Genomic DNA, 17,037 nt, shown 5'->3' with positions numbered 1-17,037 from the left:
GATAGCCTCCCCTTTATGACAACAAAATTCCATGACAATCTGTTTATGAAATAGTGTCTCAATACTCACAAAATATTACCAAAAGATAACCTCCCTTTAACAAGACAAAGTTTCACAGTATTCATCTGTGAAATATGACAATATACAGACACAATTTCACTATGCAAATTTGTCCTTTTCTGTACATTTTTCCATAGATCAGGACAATATTTCATAATACATAGGTATGAAATATTGTCATGTGGTACAACATTTTGCTTTACATATACACCGCAAGATGGTGACAAGGGAACGTCACCATCTAATAGATAGATAGAATGTATTTTAGCCTTGTATCACCATCACTGGTAATCCGATGAATAAAATATGTCGTAGAGTTGAAACTAAGTTAGATGTACTTATATTTATAAGTCTGAAAATTGATCCCAACAGTGTTAGAGATTTTTATGCTACTAAAGTTTAGTTAGCAATTTTTGTAAGCACAATTTTTGTCCATCCTTTAGCAAGATTCAAACTCACACCTTTGATACACTACAGCAACATTTGTTTAGCCTCATGCCCAGCGCTCTACACCACATAACCTCGTCGCTATATAAAAATGTCAGTTACCTTGTCACTAAAGGCAATCGAGAGATAGACAACACACTTGTGTTTTTGAGCGTGTAGAGGTGTTATATTATTATTTATACGAAATGTACTCTTATTTGTTAGCAATCTAGCTCAACAAATATTAGATATAAATGAATTTCTCTACGAAAATTAAACAGAAGTTGTACAATACAATAAATGTACAATATTAGGTCAATGTCAGGAAAATATACTAGTAAACGTTTTTGTATGAGGCTGAGAAACTGGGGAAGAGCAATGTTTTGTCAGGCCCTTGTCCAGTTTTGCAGTTTAATAAAGTTTGTATTTTTATGACTTTGACCTAATATTGATTTTATACTGCTATTCAAATTAATACATTGATAGCTTTTAAATCGACATAGAAATGTCAAAATTATTTTCATTCCTAAATAGACCCCTGATTGTGGAGAAAGTGTTCCATGATGAAATTGACATAATACAAAATATAGCTTTGTTACTATATTTAGGAAATAAATACAACTAATTGCAGTATAAATGTACTTTCTTGACGGACTCAAAGAAACTATAAATCACAGAACTCATATTCTGGACATGTTGAAAAGTATTTGATGTCTAAGAAGAACTTGATTAATGGATATATTCAAAAGTACAAATTGAACTACCACGAAACTTAGACATACTTATATTTGGGATATAAAAAGATAAAATCGCGAAAACAAAATCTACATTAAAAATCGTATAAAACTATAAACTAATTGTTATTTATACAGATAAATAAGCAAAGGGACAAGTAATTATTTCAGCTATCAAAAATAACATTACAGAAACTCTGTAGAAATAATAACATTTTATGGAAATAAAAAAATACAAAGAGCGAACTTCTGCTGTAACCCCAGTCTCTAACTTATAGAATGATCATGTATTTCAAGTTATAAGTGATGAATATATTGTCAAAATCCAGGCTGCCTATGATTTTAATCGTTATTTCTTATTTGTATGAACAATACAGTTCGACTTGGAAGTACTCGCAGTTAAGTTACTAAAGAGTAAAAGCCAAAATAAGTATTAAAAAGAGAATGTACATGAAACTAAAATCGGTCAGAAACATCCCTGGGACTTGATGTTTTAACGTTCATGTGATACTTTTAAGCATGTAAATGATAATAAATTTACCGTGTGATCTCCGTGAATTTATCAGAATGCTTCGCCGACAAATGTAATCCAGGTTCTGTTCTTGCATCCAACAGCTTGAATTGTGGAGTCTTGCAACTTCGTAAATTGTCCATTTGATGCCTAGAAACAAAACGAAATGGTTTCATTTAGTTGAACTGGTCTTCGTATGTGGATACACATGGAGCAGTTAAAAAATACGAACTATCTGTTCAAACCCGCCGCGTTAATACTTCTGTCCCAAGTCATGAAATTCTAGCCTGTGTTATGCAAGACTGTATTTGAAAACATTTTGTTGATTTATATGTTTTGGAGTTAAGAGTGCTGTCCATTTAGGTGAACTAGTACTGATTATTGTTTAGGGGTCCAGCTGAATCCAGCCTATGAATTCATGATTTTCCCGCTGCATTGAAGACCTCTGGGTGGCCTTCTGCTGTCATCTGCACTTTGTTTGGGTTGTTGTCGTTTTGACACATTCCCCGTTTCCATTTTTATTTTATATATAAAACAAAGATTGAAACCCATATAAATGTCATAAAAAGGCCAATTGTTAAAAAGATGATTTCCTAGAAAAATTATCTTGGGATTAAATAATATGAACAAAAAAGGAAATTTTGCTATGAAGAGACAGGAGTACCTTGTTGAGTTCAGTGATTTTGATGATAATTTTGGATTTGTTTTTAGAGTAGGGAGATGATATAACAGTCTTTTCCATTCGTTTTTGATGTGTTTTGTTATTTGATTTTGACATGTGATTATGGACTTCCGAATTGATTTTCCCCTAAGTTAAGTATTTTTGTAATTTTACTTTTCAATTGAAATGTTTCATGTGAAGAATAATGCCTAAATGAATGACACGCATCTTTGTTCGCAAAATAAATAGTTAGAAGGGTTAGTTTGTTCTTGAATTTATTTGAAATTCAACTGGTCTGAATAGTCTGTGAAGCAAACTTCATCCAATATGATAGCTGTAATTTTTTATTGGTTTGAAATGAGATTTGTCAGAAGGGTTTCTATACATTGGTTGTAGGTGAAATGTAATTGAGCCAGACATAGTACTTTCTCACGAAAGCAGAAGCATATCTGAATTGATAATTTATCTTGCAATACACCTAAAGAAAATATTTTAGATCTTAATAAAAAAAAAAGAACTCACTCAAGTTTACACATTTTTCGATTCCACAAAAGACACATTCAATGGATCCGTCAGACATTTTTCTGAATCCTTCTTTTGCAAAGTTCTTTTCTGTATCATTTAGTGGTCTAGAAAAGGCAAATGTCGCTGCCCTAATCTCAAATGCCGGTAATTTTGGACACAATGGAAGAGGTAGTGTAGGTATTTCGTCTGAAATAAGGATAGCATTAGAACTGATGTTTTTTTTTTGTTCATTTCAAATGACGAAATGTCGTAATTTTAATATGTGAATAAGCAACAACACCACATATGCAACAGTTTCAACAAAATAATCGTTACACGTCAACTTTTTTTAAAAATAATATACATGTCATATTGTAACATTATTTAAATATATTAAAAATTTAAATGATGAAGTAATACCAGAGCACTGCCTACTGATATAGCCTTTCCTGTTGTAAGGCAAAAAACAAAAGTCAAATTCTTAAAACTTATATCATATTTTGCTCTTTCAGCACAATTAAGTTTATCTACTTCTATGAGTTGGGAAACAGTTGTGATAAGGGGTAACTATAAAATGGGGCAAGGAACTAAATGTTTGAACGTCGAAGGAATGATATCAATATTTATAAACGAGAGAAGTTTTGCCTCTAAAATTCATCTTTCAGGTTGACAAGATTTAGCAAAGACATTAAATTTCTTTTTAAAACACTCGAAAACTTCTTCAAAATAGTTTTAATGTTTCCGAAGCAGTTTTATAAAAATTTCTTTGATCTTTCTGTGTGTGCATCATCTTTTACATTAGTTATTTTTCTTTAAAAGCTCGATTTCCTCCGATTTCTTTAATCAGATGAAATCAAGTTATGCCTCCCGTACACACTTATGCCTATTTATAGACTGAAATAAGAAAAAGAAAAGTCTTAAGGCTAACTGGTGAGAGCATTGACATCCTAGTCACCATTTATTCTTCTCGTATATGGAACAAAAAAGTAAAGTGGAGAATCATTTTAAAAGAATCTTTGCCTTCGAATAAAAAAGAAGAATATGTGGTATGATTGTCAATGCGACAACTCTCCACAAGAGACCAACATGACACAGAAATTATCAACTTTAGATCACTGTTTGGCCTTTATTAGTGAGTAAAGCTCATACCGTATAGTCAGCTATATTGTGCCCGAAATGACAAATGTAAAACCATTCAAACGAAAACACTAGCGGTCTTATGTAGGTTCGTTTAATAATAACAGTAAATACCATATACAACTAGTTATAGAAAAAAATAAATCTGCCGTTATTTTCCCCAATGATTACGAAATCTAGCAATTTGTAAACAAATTTGAACGGCAGTTCAATCGACAATAAAGCAGAATGTGATTAAGTTAATAATCAGAATTAAGTTAGTGACTTCAAATCCTAAAGCATTGCTAATCTGATGCCGTTATTTGAATATGTTCAATTTAAAACAGACCAGGATGCAATTTTGGACAGGTTAATACATAAATGTTACACATAAAAAAAACAAGGAACCGAACAAAATCAAAGATGAAGTTTTGTTATTAAGTATTTAGTTTGATGGATTCATTATATGAGTTCTTAATTGCAGGGGACTGTCAGTACAGATATATTTGATAGTTGCAATTCAAATATGATATAACTATTTTATGTGATTCATATTGTACAAGACAAAGGGAATGAAAAAGTGAAAAATGAACGAGGTTACCAATCTTGTTTTTGCTTGTTTACCGGACACAGTAGTGGATTGCTTTACTTACGAATGCTAAATTCAAATGCATTGTTAATAAAGAATATAAACAAAAAAAAGGAAGTTAGCTAATTTTAAATTCGACCATTCATGAGTTCGAGTAACTTAAGCTGGTATATATGGCAAAATACTGATAATCCAGATATTTTCTCAGAAGTTCAGAGGGTTCAAATAATACATTCTTCAATCATTCTAACAGGAGACTGGAGTTTAGGTCAATATCAAGAAATTGATACACTTGAACATTTATGAAACAAATATAATAGAAATTAAAAACTCATTGGATATTAGGAGAGTAATAATCCCAGACAAGAAAAGTCCTACATGGAGAATTGCTGCTACTAAACAAAGTCGTTTGGACTATTTTTATATCCACTGACTTTTGATAATATGTTAAGACATATGATTCTTCTGTTTCGGTGTGTTTAAATTTGATAACCATAAAAGGAGAGGGGTATCTTGAAGCTTTTAATAATAGCTTAATACATAACAAATATAATGTTGCTGAGATTAACAGTATATATCAGACACTGTATATCAATATCACTCACAAAGAAAGATACTTTGGAAGAATCATGATATGTAGACTCCATGTATTTTGGGGGTTATTGAAATTCACAATGAGAGGGAAAACATATTTTCCACTTTATTATAAATATAAATTTAAACAATATTTAAACAGGACATATTTAAAACTTTAAGAAAATAAATGGTTTAATTGTTAATGATTGATTGATTGATTGTTGGTTGCTTTACGCTGCATTAGCACAAAAAGGCTATATCGCGGCGAGAGTTAATTCGTATATTTTTACAATTTAAAATTGTTAATGCAAATGCACAATAGGAAGGAGAAGACGAAAAATTACAAAATACTTTATAATTTGGAATAAAAGACATAACAATAAAAAATATTCGTGAAGTCAGTAGCTGAGAATTGGGGCGACATCTTTGATCTACTTAAAATATTGGAAGAACTGAGAAACATCTACATATTTTTATTTTTTTTTAATAAAAAATGCATGTGGAACATGAGATATTTTAATTTTGATAGAAATAACTCCTCCTTCATCAATTGTTTTTCGGAAAACCAAATATTAGAAGCAGAGGGAAAACTAACAGCTCGAAAATGTCTGAATGAATTGAAACCAAGAAAAATTATTAGATCACAAAGGTTGGATGGATACACAGCATAGTTTTATATATTTTTATGGAATTACCTTAAATTTTATTTATTCAAATCCTCTACCTTTAGCTTTGAAGAAGGTTCTTTGTCTATTTTGCAAAGACAAATCATTGTAACATGCATACAAACAGTAGGAAAATTGAATGTTATATTTAAAAAGACTAGCGACCTATAACTCTGCTTTATGTTGACATGCAAATATGTTCCTCATCTATTGCAAACAACATCAGACCTGTGTTCGAACATATTAAAATAGCACACAGGATTTATTTAAGGATAAGTGTATTCAGAAATTTGCAAGACTTATTTTATTATAATGTAAAAGGAAAAAAGCAAAAAGTGATATATATCTTGACTTTTTGCCTTTTTAAGTTTTAGATGTTGTGGGAAAAAAATCATTACTCATTTTTGATTTTTTTTAGGGTTGGTCTACGAGCAATCTCAGAACAAAAGAGTCTATAGGGTTGATTCTAAAGTATATTCAAACAAATAATTTCTCCACGAAAAGAGAAAAAAAAATGGAATCAAACAGGAGAATTCAAACTTTAAGTACAAACTATTTCTCTTCATACTGCATGTAATTTAATTTTGAACAGAACATTGAAAATGTTGAAGACATTGCAAATTCTCGAATTTACACAGATCTATCATACCAAGGGGAAATAACAGTCATAAAGTCATTATCATTGCCAATTCTCATTTAGTCATTAACAATATTGCAGAAAACAATATTTAGAAAATAGAATTTAAACAAATAAATTCTATGGAATGATTAACCAAATAAATTCTATGGAATGATTAACCAAATAAACTGATAATTACAGGTCATAATCATAAAACATATATTATATTATGCTTCACTAGAAAAAAATGCACAAGTTTATAGTATTAGGTAAAGAAATACAAAATAAAGAATTATAAAATAAAATCAAGAAGTCATTTAATAACGCTACACACCAGTAAAAGTCTGAAATGGCCTATATCTGTACTCGACTGTACTGATTTTCACTCGACCAGTCTGAATTGGTCTGACTTTTACTTGACATAACTCGACCCCAGTCTAAACCATACTCGACTGTACTGAATCGTACTTGACCCTTGTCTTTGCCATTAAAAAAGTTTGAACCTTTACTTGACCAGTCTGAAACCGTCGGAACCCATTCTCGAACTGTTTTTCTTCCCTTAACCATATTTAACCAAAGGTCTAAACAATACTCGATTAGTCTGGACCATAAAGGACCAAATAACCTCTACTTTTTAAATGTTAAAAAATAAATGTATTTTTAACTGGCATATATAACAACAGCCAACAACATTAATAAATTGTTTAATCTTATATTAGAATATGTCTATTATTATAAAAATAATTATTTTAATATTAAATATTATTTTTATCAAGAAGGGTTAACATTAAAGAAATTAATAAAATTGTTCTTCTGATTAGTGGCCAGGAGAAGTATAACGTATTACCTCTGCTTGGGACAAACTCATTAATGATATAATACCTGGTCCAAGGTATTACATTCAAATGACACTTATTCAAAATTCGTCATCCTGTTTAACTTAAATAATAAGGCCTTTCGAATATACTATATAAGTAATACACGAGTTTAAGAAACAAGGGGTTTTATTTTACCTGTTAAACATTTAATCCACCATTTTCTTCATTTGAAAATCCCTGTACCAAGGCAGGAATATGACAGTTCTTGTCCATTCGTTTTTGATTCGTTTTGTTATTTGAATTTGCCATGTGATTATGGACTTTCCGAATTGATTTTCAGTATTTTTTAGTTTTACTTTGTACTGAGCTTATAAAACCATACTTAAGGGGGCTCCTGGGTATAAATGATTTTTTTTTCTAATATAGGATTTCGCTATATTTTTTCATAAATGAACTTTATCATATACTTAAAAGAAAAATGAAAAAAAAATGGGGTCACCGTTCATTTAAGCTAAAATCTGCCTCTGGAAAAAGCATACATTTTTGTTAATGTCCTATTTTTCTGTTGAACTAATAGGAGAAAAAGAGGAAATATCGCAATAAAAAAATAACCTAATATAAGAAATCGCTTAAATTTTACAATAATTTAGTTTATGTACAGCTTATTTGAAAACAATAATAAAAAATATAGGTCACCAATGAGTTAAAAAAGATATTTCAAATTTAAGGCCAAAAAATGGCATTTTCGCTTCAAAGGGAGATAATTTGGAGCTTTTTCAAGTTTTAAAGTCATCTGGGGCCAAACCAAATCATTTTTGTGGGTTGTTTTTTGTACCATATCATAAAGTAACAACTAATAGTGTAATAAATAAAACTTGTAATGAAAAAGTAAAGGTTTAATTTTTTGCTAAAATTTTTGTACCCAGGAGCCTCGTTAAGAGCGTTTTGTATGCAATGCCTTTAAGTTGAGCAATAAATAAAGGCAACAGTAGTATACCGCTGTTCAAAACTCATAAATCCATGGACAAAAAACAAAATCGGGGCAACAAACCAAAACTGAGGGAAACGCATTAAATATAAGAGGAGAACAACGACACAACACCGAAACGCAACAGCACACAGAAACGGACCAAGCAACAGACAATACACCACGAGAATAACAAATATAACATCAAAACCAAATACATGAATATGGGATAGACAAGTACCGTGCCACGTCTTATCTCAAAAATAAGAGAAAACAGAAACGAACAATATTATAACAATGGCCATCTTCCTGACTTGGTACAGGACACTTTTAAAGGGGAATAAAAGTGGTAGGTTGAACCTGGTTTTAAGGCATGCCAAACCTCGCACTTTAATGGCACAGTTAAATATAACATTGAAATGAAAACAAAAAATTACAGGACTACAATACAAATAAAAAGCAGAACATATTAGACAAAGAAAAGCATGATTAATAGATAACAAAAAGCATCAGGTTTAAAATTCAATACGCCAAAAACGCGTCTAGTCCACACGAGACTCACCAGTGACGAAAAAAATACAAAATTGTACAGCACTGAAGATCAAAAGTTGAAAAGGTTTTGCCAAATACGGCATTGTCTGTATGCCCAGGATAAGAACATTCATATTATATAAAACAATTCACACTATTGCAAACAGTAAATTTTAACAAATGAATATGAAAGAGATATACATAATGAAATTGAAGTAAAAACTAATTACAGAAAACTAAACCCGAATACATAACGCCCAGATATACAAGATCGAAAGTGAAAAAAGTACAAAGTTGTACAGCACTGAAGATCAAAAGTTGAAAAGGTTTTGCTAAATACGGCATTGTATTATGCCCGGGATAAGAACACTATTATATAGAACGATTCATGCTATTGCAAACAGTCAATTTTAACAAATGAATGTGAAAGATATATTCATAATGAAACTAAAGTATTAACTTATTACAGAAAACTAAACCCGAATACATGATGCCAAGTTCAATACAGCATAGACACACCAGAATCAGTCCAGGCGTTAACGCAATTAAAAAAATGACGTCACATACGATGGCGAAAAGGCAAACGTTATGCTACATTTGAATTTACAAAATATACTTAAATTTAATCAATTTGTACTCTTAATATTGAACATATTTCTTTTTTTTGAAAAGGTTATCGAGGATTGCTATGGAAACTCTATAATCATGATTATATTAAACTCTTGGTTAAACAAAACAAAATAAAGGTCTGACTTTTTAAAAAAAATATGAAGTTGCTTTATATTTTATAAATGTATCAATAACAAAAAATCATTGCATTATTTACTACACTCAACTGACATCATAAATCTATACTAGGCTTAAGTTAATGGTGAAAATAGTCCAGTTACCATAAAAGAGGGACGAAAGATACCAAAGGGACAGTCAAACATGCTTCAGAAACATTCAAAGATTATTGATGACATTTAAAAAATAAATCAAAATTAATTTTTGAGATTGTTTGATCAGCTTTTTTTTATTTATAAAGTTGATTTATATTATTATGTAAGTGTTGATGAATATTGTTTTGAGGTTATATTATTATTGATTATTGTAAAAATTTAATTGCAATACTATATTGAATACATTTTTAAATTTCAAGTTGTTTTATTTTTTTTAAAACATTTTATGAATTGATGAAACACAGTGGATATATACAAATAATACGTCCTGGTTGGTTAGAACGTGGTCGAGTTTGGGTCAGACTAGGTCGAGTATGGTTCAGACTATGTCGAACATGATTCAGACTAGGTCGAATATGGTTCCGACTATGTCGAGCATGGTTCAGACTAGGTCGAACATGGTTTAGACTCATATAACATAGTTCATAGATATAGGAAGATGTGGTGTGAGTGCCAATGAGACAACTCTCCATCCAAATAACAATTTAAAAATTCAGACTGTTTTAAGTATGGTTCAGACTGCAGTCGAGTATTATCAAGTAAATTTCAGACCAATTCAGACTGGTCCAGTAAAAATCGTAACAGTTGAGTACAAATATAGGCCATCACATACTTTTACTGGTCTGTAGTGTAGTGCATGTTTAGTTTCAATAATTAATACAGATAGTACTTGCAGTGTTGATATGTCAGATGCTATCAAAAATCACATGTCCAGCTTTATGAACAACACATTTATATGTTTTTTGACATTTTTACACATATTTCACCCAGTTGAAAAAAAACAAACACAACACAACACAGAACCAAATTACCAAACAAGTCTTTGAATTGCATACACATAGTTGCTATGGATTAAATAATGATAGCACATGTACTATTGAAATACTGTTAGTTTGATATATATCTATACCATTGATAGAATTGTAGCAGTGCTTTTATAGTTGAGGGGAGATTTCATCAATTTTTTCGACTAGCAGTTATAAGAATCTGGAAAAGAAAGGTTAAAAACGTATTTATATACTCTGGCTACTATTCTAAATAATCCCATCTTCACCATATCAACTTGTCTTTAAGGGTTGAATATACTGCAATTGATGCAACAAATTAAAATCAAATGATTGCAAGTATGATAAGGGACAACATAACAAGATGTCTGTTAGAACTTATTGTTTGCTGTGAGTTTTGGACAATAAATAATTTGTTTTTGGTAAAACAACATTAATCGTTGCAAAAAACAATGACAATAAGTGTTCAAAATTATAGATAAATGTACAAACTTCAACACTTTCCCTTCATTATCAAGGATGTATATGATATATGTATCTGGGGAAGAGCCATGCCAAGACGAACTTCAATTCCCAACCATATAAGAAACATAATGAGTATTGATAAGGGTTCAACTCTTACTGACATCATAAAAACAGAATCAGTAGGTTATTCAGTTTTGAATTCAGAACTACATAAAGATTGAAAATCAACTAATAAACAAAATTATTCTTCCCCCAGTCAGATGCCATGACTGAACATGTACAGGTCAAACTTATGAAAAGGTGCATGTCTTCTGAAACAGTCTTACACATATGTGTCAAACATGATAAGACTACACCAGAACAAAATTAAAGAGGATGTTATTTGCTTATATTACATGTTAGTTTCTATAAATGAAATAGGAATAATACTAATAGCTTGCATCATGGAACACTGGCTACCTGGAAGTAAATACATACACTTCCTAATAGAATGGTTGCAGGTGTTTTACAATTATGAGCCTCGAAACGAAACAAGGGGAAAACACGTGTGGAATCATAAACAATAACTTCCATCAAGAATATTCTATGGAGAAGCGACATTTAACACAATTTATTCTTCCTTTGTCCTACGTCATATATTCGCTTTGGTAATCGAAAATGTGCCAATATTTTTCGATCAGAAAATGGGTTGGATTGTTTGAAGCTCAGACGTTGCCATTCCGTCAATCGCTTGCATTTAGTAATGTTCTATCTAGAATCGAGATTTTCTTATTTTCATTTTGCTTACATTCTGAAAGATGTTTTTGACTAGACCGTACTGCGCTGATATTTCTATATAACACAAACAATGTCAGATTCTCCAACTTTTGTTTTGAAAAGCAGCGCATGTGGATGCAGTTATCCCCCCTGATTCGCCATATGCAGGTTAAAGTTTACATTCAAGCGCATTATTATATCCTCTATGCAAACTAGATTTAAAAGGAAAACAATTAATATATATATTTATATTCTATCTTGAAATTTCTTACCTTAAACATGGAAAATTCCATTTTGAATTCCTCATATTCTTGTCTTCGTTGATGAACTGAAATTAAAATTCAATTAACGTTAACAATATAATTATTCTGATTCTGAAACAAAAGTCTCGCCAATATTGTCATTTTTTACAGAAAAAAATGGTTCTAACACATTGCTGGTTTTCAGTAAAGTTTGCAACCATCCAATTGCGATGATTTCCTAATCACTTCATAAAATAATTTTGGTTGAATTCTGTTTATTCGAATTTTGTAACTCAAATAATGTATTTGCATGCTTTCATTCTATCAAAATAATAAACACTCACCTGTTATTATCGATTTTAGGTAAAAATCCAATAGAGTGAAGTTTTTCAATATATTGATTTCATCATATTTCGAATCAAGAACATTTTAACAAACCTAATAGTGGAATCATTTTCACGGCGGTATTAGTTTCACACATTATGATATTTCAAAATTGGCCAAATTACCAGGAAAATTGTTCAATAAATCATTCTGCGTCTTATATTTTAACCCATTTTTAACAAAAAAAGGTAAACAAAACAAAAATAAGTTGATAACTGAAAATGAATATCATCTCTATATTCACATAGAATTATAGATGCATGAATGTAATAGAACATTAACTTATCCACTTATATGCTTATCATTGATTGCATTTTGTTCAATTATAGTTAAAAATCACATGTAACATTAAGTGCTCAATCGAATATACATTAACAGTCTATTTTGAATCCGGAAAGGGTACATATATATATATATGTTTGTCATCTTTATTGTTTAAATTTTTAAAACCTAATATATTAAGGGACGTAAATTTTAAATGTGTTTTGAATTGAATTTTCTTATCATATAGGGAATTGATGGTATCATTCGTGTTAAATACCCACATTGGCATTAATAATGATAAAAACTGTCAAACTTCCTGAAACGAACATTATGTCACTAAATTTTAAAAAAAATAAAGATACTTTTATGTATGTTCGAGTTAGTTTTTGAAGCTTTTCAGTGTTCTGTTGTTTTCCTCTTAAAGCTGATGTGCTTTCCTCGATTTAGGGCTTTTACCCGGATTTGTTTTCGCTTAATCGATTTCTGACTATCAAACAGCTATATACTACTTTTGACTTTATTTATGTGAACGTACGTATTAATTACATAGTTGTTATCACATTTCCTTGGTGAGGAAATGTGTAACAATGAAATGTGATATTTCACAATTATAAATACGTGTAACCATTCATCAATGTATCATTCATTGATTTTGATATAGTTTCCAAGAACATTTGAATATCATTGATCACTACACATTTTGTAACTTTACAACAAGTGAATGTTAAAAAGAACGGCCTTTACTCTTTCATTGCAATCCGAATTGGAGTATAACGCTTTAATGATTATTTGCAATTATTTTAAACTAGACAAACCGTTTAAGTTAAATGATCAAAACTGTACACAAGATGCAAAAATCGCAAAAGTTCTCTTTCGTGTTTCATGAACTTATAATTATAAAAAAAATCATGCAGTTGACACACTGTGGCATAATGTTACCATATTTGCAATCTTCTTCAGTTTTTGGTGGAGTTGGTGTTGCTCAGTCTTTATTTTTCTATGTTTTGTCTTGTGTCTGTTTGTCTTTTTTTATTTTAGCCATGGCGTTGTCAGTTTATTTTTAATCTATGAGTTTTACTTTACCTCTGGTATATTTCGACCCTCTCTTATAAGATTTTTCGTTGAGATAAAATTGAACTGTATATCAATATTTCGAGATCGTAAGGGATGTCAAATTTATGAAAAATTCGTTAATAAAATATTATTTGTTTACCTCAAATATGCATGTTCAATACAAATACCCACTTAAGGGAATTCAAGGATTTGTATAGTAGCATCGTACTAAACAAATCCCCGTGGAATTTAAACATTGAAAAAAAAAATGAGGAGACTAATACCCCAAAAACTTTTGTTTGGAAGTATAATTGTCAAGAACATAGTGTGTGGGTCCCCTAATGTGAATGAAGGCCTTATAGCACTACTTCATTTTAGGGGAACTCGTACGTATACCATACAGTTTTATAGTATTTTTTTTAATTAAAAATATGCAATTGAGTTGTGGGTCACCTAAAGAGGGAACAAAGGTATAATAGCACTATTTTACTTTAGGGGACTCATGTATATAGTTTCCAAAGTTTTAAAGTAAATATGTTTTAAATATACATCTAGGTTGTGGGTCCCGATAAGTAAAAGAAGGCTTTATAGAACTACTGTACTTTAGGTGACTCGACATTTCTAGATTTTACTTAAGGGGTCTGTTTCAATGAATTGATATGTTTTTTGTCTTTTCTATGTCACGAGTAGTTAAAAAGTTACTGTTTTTTAATGTGTATATAATTCTGGGTCCCCTTTAATAAACAAAGCAATATAGCACTACATTACTTTAGGGGACTAGTGTATATACCATACTTTTTTTTAATAGTAATTGTTTTGTTTAAATAATTAAAAAGGTTAATGGGTTTGTAAAGAAAACAGAACAACATGTTAGCACTACTTTACCTAAGGGGACTCGAGCATATATATATATCGAATAAAATCAACAGTAGTATACCGGTGTTCAAAACTCATAAATCGATAGAAAAAAAAAAATCGGGTCATAAACAAAAAACCGAGGGAAACGCATTAAATATAAGAAAATGACGACACAATGAAAATGTAATACAAACAGAAACGAATTATTTGCCACTTTGATTGACCTAATAGTTATCAAAGGTACCAGGATTACAATTTAGTACGCCAGACGCGCGTTTCGTCTACATAAGACTCATCAGTGACGCTCATATCAAAATATTTATAAAGCCAATAAAGTACAAAGTTGAAGAGCATTGAGGATCCAAAATTCCAAAAAGTTGTGCTAAATACGGCTAAGGTAAATTATGCCTGGGATAAGAAAATCCTTAGTTTTTTTTGAAAAATTCGAATTTTTTTAACAGGAAATTTATTAAAATAACCACATTATTGATATTCATGTCAACACCGAAGTGTTGACTACTGGGCTGGTAATACCCTCGGGGACGAAACGTCCACCAGTAGTGCATCGACCCAGTGGTGTAAATAGTTATCAAAGGTACCAGGATTATAATTTAGTACGCCAGACGCGCGTTTCGTCTACATAAATCTCATCAGTGACGCTCATATCAAAATAATATAAAGCCAAACAAGTACAAAGTTGAAGAGCATTGAAGATCCAAAATTCCAAAAAGTTGTGCCAAATACGGCTAAGGTAATTTATGTCTGGGATAAGAAAATCCTTAGTTTTTTTTCGAAAATTCAAAGTTTTGTAACAGGAAATGTATTAAAATAACCACATTATTGATATCCATGTCAACACCGAAGTGATGACTACTGGTCTGGTGATACCCTCGGGAAGGAAACGTCCACCAGCAGTGGCATAAGTTATTATGGCACTGAAAAAGGGTCTCAAAAATACTCGTGTAGTGGTATTAACAATATGTGGTTTCTAAAAAAAAACCTCTAAAGAACTTTTGGATAACTTAAATTCTCGATCTTTTTTTCTGAAACAAATTCTTATATTGTCCAACCCTGTATACCACCATTCCATATGGGAAATTGAAACTCGTCTAATTGAAATAATTTACGATGCATAGTGATATTAAGATGATAACACAATATTGACTGCTGTACCCCTATTTTTGACATTTTTACTCTTTGAGTATGTTTGTTTTGTTCATACATCGTTGACAATGTAATGGAATTTGATGCGACTGTCATACAAGTTAGAGGTTTAGCTAGCTATAAAACCAGGTTCAATCCACCATTTTCTACATTAGAAAATGCCTGTACCAAGTCAGGAATATGACAGTTGTTATCCATTCGTTTGATGTGTTTGGACTATTGATTTTGCCTTTTGATTTTTGATTTTCCTTTTTGAATTTTCCTCGGAGTTCGGTATTTTTGTGTTTTTACTTTTTTCTCAATATACAAATGGTTGCCAACGTTATAATTTCATCACTTTAGGATATCATACGGCATATTTTTTTAATAGTAGACAAAATGGTAAAACATGCTACATAGAGGAACAAGTGATCAGTATGCTGGAGTTTCTTATTGACAGCATATTTTTTGAATTCGGAGGTAAACCTTCTGTCGCCATTTCTATGGGAACGAAATGTGCGCCTCTCCTTGCCGACATCTTCTTATTTTCATATGAGTTGGAGTTCCTCCAGAAACTTGTTAAAAACAAGAAGATCAAAGAATATAGCTCATTTAATTTCACATTTATATATATATTGAAGATGTTCTTTCATTTAAATAATCAACTCTTTTCTGATTGGATAACATTAAAATATTCTCCAGAACTAGACATTAAAGAAACAAAAGACACGCTTTCCTCGGCTAATTTTGTTCACATATACCTCGAATTTGACAAAGATGATAATCTCAGTACAAGAATCTATGACAAATGAGATGACGTTAACTTTGGAACGATCAACTTCCCCAAACTTTTTAGCAAATGTCCTACTTCATCTGTATACGGGATATATATTTACAAACTCATTTGGTATCCAGGAGATTGCAGCTGCTAATCATATTTTGTTCAACATCACAAGTGTAACAGAAAGTTGATGAACCAGATTTTTATCAAAGAACGTTTCGTCCTTTTTCTAAAAAGGAAGTCCACCGAAAGCTACAAAGATCATGTCGATAAATACTCCGTATCAACGTCACAAATAATAAACGATGATCTTGAAATATAGATTATATGTGCTGACGTTGTTTATCATTTGATTAACGTGCTATACTGTTTTCTTTTATTGAACTTGGTAAATTATTACTTAAGTTTATTTTTGTTACTATCCTTTTGACATGGCTTGGAACTTATACATCCCGTCAAAGTGTTATTGTGCTGTCGTAAATTTGTGTACTCTTGTCTTTTGTTTTTGATAATGTGCTTTTTCTATATGCCTTTTTTGCCTTTTTGGTGTATTTATAGTGATTAACAATATTGAATACAGATCCCCTT

At 30.8% G+C, this 17,037-nt stretch overlaps 1 long non-coding RNA gene across 1 annotated transcript; it reads right to left on the bottom strand.

The window, feature by feature from the left end:
• Positions 1-1,760: 1,760 nt before the first annotated feature.
• Positions 1,761-12,373, bottom strand: LOC134706966 (uncharacterized). The gene is made up of 4 exons (XR_010105673.1): positions 12,311-12,373; positions 11,997-12,052; positions 2,915-3,103; positions 1,761-1,881 (listed from the first exon to the last, which is right to left on the bottom strand). It is a non-coding gene; the product is annotated as an uncharacterized LOC134706966 (long non-coding RNA).
• Between the last annotated feature and the right edge of the window lie 4,664 nt (positions 12,374-17,037).

The sequence above is a fragment of the Mytilus trossulus genome, chromosome 1, assembly GCF_036588685.1.
Source record: "Mytilus trossulus isolate FHL-02 chromosome 1, PNRI_Mtr1.1.1.hap1, whole genome shotgun sequence".
Lineage (NCBI taxonomy): Eukaryota > Metazoa > Mollusca > Bivalvia > Mytilida > Mytilidae > Mytilus > Mytilus trossulus.
Note: the sequence above shows the minus strand (reverse complement) of the source record. Positions and strands in the feature narration are given on the sequence as shown.